Source organism: Malurus melanocephalus, unplaced genomic scaffold, assembly GCF_030028575.1.
Source record: "Malurus melanocephalus ecotype Western Australia unplaced genomic scaffold, MMel_1.1 scaffold_664, whole genome shotgun sequence".
In the NCBI taxonomy this organism is placed as follows: domain Eukaryota; kingdom Metazoa; phylum Chordata; class Aves; order Passeriformes; family Maluridae; genus Malurus; species Malurus melanocephalus.
The window spans coordinates 128,627-132,545 of NW_026623896.1; positions in this window are offsets into that span (position 1 = coordinate 128,627).

Consider the following 3,919-nt stretch of genomic DNA (forward strand, 5'->3'; position numbering starts at 1 on the left):
CCCTGGCCGTTTCCCCGCAGCAGTTTTCGTGCGCAGGACGGGAGCTCAGCTCGCCGTGGGAGGAGGCGGCAGCTCCATCACTCAGGGACTGCGGATCGCTCCCGGCAGTGACGGCTCCTCCCGGCCCCGCTCCCCTCCCGGCTGCTCCGGCTCCTCCCGGCCCGGCCGCTGCCGCTCCTCATCCCAAACCTCCCGTTCCCCTCGGGAAGTGCCCCTGGTCTGTCCCCTCCGCTCCTGCCCGGCACGGAGCGCAGTTCCCAGCGCCCTTCCCTGCTCACCAAGGACACGGACGGCTCCCCAAGGGGGAATCTGGGGATTCTCGACCGGCTCTGCTGGGAACAACACTAATTGTAGCAGGACAGAGGAGATAGCACGATAAACTGGAGAAATATTGGCTGTGAGAAAGGAGATGTCAGGATCAATATTTGCTGAGGGAAAGGCTTGGAATGTGTGCCCAAAGCTGTCAGAGATCCAGGAAAGATATGGACACGGCCTGGTGTTAATTGGTATTCCCTGGAGTCACTAAATCCACAAAAATCCCCGTTGGGTGGCAGGCTGTGATTGGAGCTTCCCGTTTTTAGGGCACAGGGATTTGCCAGGTGTTCACAGGCTGATAAATTCCTGAGTTTTTCCTGGGGTTTAAAGCAGCCCTGTCCAGATTCCCCCTCGGGAGCCATCCCTGTCCRTGGATGCTGGAAGGTGTCCCTGCCCATGCCAGGGGTGGAATGGGATGGGCTTTAAGGTCTYTCCCAATCCAAACCCTTCTGGGATTCTGGGATTCTGGGATTATCGAGAACTGTGGATGTCCCAGGGCAAAGGGACAGGGCAGCCCAGGCCATTTCCTATGGAAACTCAGCCTCATCCTTCAACAAATCCCTCCAAATTCCCATCCCCCAAAAAGATCCAAACACAGGGAAAAAAATCCGCCAATATTTCCATGGCAGAAATTGGATTTTTGAGACGTCTCTCACCTCTGGGACAGGGAGGTTTAATTGTTTTGTGGGATGCCTGTGCACAGGGAGCCATCCCCACACCCAGATGCATCGTTTTCGGGCTCCCGGAGTATTTCCCAGGGAAAGAGAGAAGCAGCAGGAGGGAAAACATTTGGAAGGATGAAATAAAGCTCAGCGAGTCAGGGAGCCTCCCGATCCTGACTCCGGCTGTGTTTGGGACAAGCTGCTGTTTTATGGATGGGCTGGGATGTGCTGCAGCCCTGGAGCGTGAGGACGGATTTGAGCGCAGATCCCACCACRTCCAACGGAGCAAATGATCGAATCYATCCCATCAATCTTTTATTGTCACCAGAGAAGCATTCCTGCCTGGAAAATCAGCGTCTGCTCCCGCCCTTGGAGCAGCAGGGAACACATTATCCTGCGGAATCCTGGGATGGCTCCTGCGTGGAGAGAGCCAGGAACATGGGAAGGCTCTTTGCTGTCCAGCTGTGCTGACACAGAGGGGGCTTCACCCTGGAATTTGGGATGTGCAGGGGGCCAAACCTCCCAAAAATTCACCTCCAGCCTGCAGGAAAAGCCGAGTTCATCTTATGCTCTGGGAGCTGGGAAAAGGGGAGACAAACCGCAGTCCCAGAGTGGATGGAGAGCAGCAGAATATCCCTGATCCTGCCTGGAATTCACYGGGTTTGCCTCTGGGCAGGATGGGAAAACTCCCTGGATTTGTACTCCTTTGTTTGCTGGCACTTGGTGCGGCCCCCAGACAGAAAGTTCCCRGTTCCATCATCCCAAAGGAGCTCAGGAATTGTTCCCAGCCCYGGGATGATGCATTCCCTGAGCAGGCAGTGCCCATCCATCACTGCACCAGCCGCGCCGTTATCCCGGCGTTTGCTCCCCTCATTTCCATCCAGAACTGCACCCTGTGCAATATTTTCCAGGAGTGATGGCTCAACACCTCGGCTCCAGGGAGTGGGCCCAAAAAAGGGGAGGGACAATGATTGATCTGTCTCTAAGGAGAGCTGGATCTGTGAATTTGGGAACGCCAATCACCGGGGGCTCGACAGGAGCTGCAGGATTCCGCATTAATGCTCTCCATCCTCCTGGGAAAAGCTGAGGAAGGTGGARCTGCTCTCACCTCAGGGGGTCTCAGAGGTGTCAGGAAATCCCTCCCTGCTCACACACAAATTATTCCAGGGGTCTGGCAGCTTCCATCACTGGGATAATGTGGGAGAAACGCTGGGAAGTCCCAAGGATCATCTTCATYTTGGAGCCTGGGCTGGATGTGGCATCCCCAGGTGGCTCCTGGTGTCCTCAGGGGGATTTATCACTTCAATCTTTCATTTCTCAGCCCCAAATGACATCAGAGATCAGAACAGCCAAGCTGGGGAGATTTCCAGGGATTAAATAAAAACAAGGAATGGAAATCCTGGCTGGTTGGATTTATCCCTCAGTTTTTTTAGTTCGGGTGGGCTCCAAACTCTGAGCAAGGAGCGAAGGGCACAAGTGAGGACACAGAGTTAAAGCTGAGCCCAGGAGAGTGAGAGGAGCAGGAGAACCAAGGTCCAGCCAAGAGTCCCAATCCTGAATCCCAGTGGTGATGGGGCAGCTCCAGGGCCAGGTTGGGAAGCCATTCCATGGCTCAGGGGCATCGGGCAGGCCTGTGGTGACACTCAGGTGGCACTGCACGAGGTCATCTGTGGGGTGAGGTCCAGATCCAGGGGCTTCTCCAGGAAGGGGATCCAAGGTGGATCACATGGGAGGGCAGGGACAGCCAGGACATTGCCCCAGCAGGATGGACTTGGAGCTGGTGGCCAGGTCCAGCCAAAGGTCACCACTGGGGTGATGGGGCAGCTCCAGGGCCAGGCTGGGAAGTTGTTCCACAGCTCAGGAGCATCAGGCAGGTCCATGGTCACCACACAGGTGGCACTGCAGGAGGTCACCTGTGGACTGGACTCCAGSAAGGTGCTCCAAATCCAGGGAAAAACTGGGATTGACTGGAGATGGACACCCTCCAGAGCAGTTTGGGAGGGAGCAAAGCCCAGCCTAAGCAGCTCTCCTGGCCCCACAGGTGCAGCTGCAGGCCCAGGAGACCTCCAGGGCCACCAAGGCTCCTCAGTGTCCCCAGGGCTATGTGTGACACCAGCGCTCCTGGAGGTTTCTGGTGCCCAATCCGGACAAGGACAAGCCCYGCCAGCAGCTCCCTGTTCATGGGGCTGGGGCAGAATTCCCAAATCCCACCTTCCTGCTGGCCTGGGGGTCAGGGTGTGGGGCTGCCATATAGGAAAATAAGGATTCTTTCCCCAAGTTTTGAGGATAACAATGGACAAGGGGATCCACTGGGGCGGATTTGCAGTGGTTTGATGCCTTCCCTGAACACCTCAGCTGACATCAGAGCTGTCCCAGCCATGAAGGAGTTAAATGGGGCTTTYCCATCCTTCCCAAGGGTGGCTTCAGGAGATCCCAGGTCCTGGGGACATAGTGGGACCAGCATGGAGGGACTGCTCCGAAACCTGGGGAGGAAAACCCCAGAAAAGCCCATTTTGGGTGTTCCCAGCAGCTCCTGGCTCCTGTAGGAGCAGCCAAAGCAGGAGAGTAGGGCCTGTGGAAAGGTGGCAATCCCAGCCCTCCCTCCAGGGAATTCCTGCTGGGAGCACCTGCTGGTGTGGATGGAGTCCACAGGGAGCTGGGCAGAGTCCGCAGGGATCCGGAGCTGGACACAGCCCTGGTTCCTCCCAGCAGAGCAGGGAGCTCTGTCCTGCTCCCAGCATCTCCCTCTGAAATGGGGGATGGAATCAGAGGGTTTGGGGCAGGCTGGGGGTGGCTCCCAAGCACAGACAGAGCCTCATCCTGCTGGCTGGAATGGGAATTCTGCCCCCAGCATGTCTGTCAGGGCTGGGAATTCTGCCTGCTGGACATGCAGCTCCTGTCTCCAGCTGCTGCCAGGAGCTGTTTGTCACCGGGAAATGTGA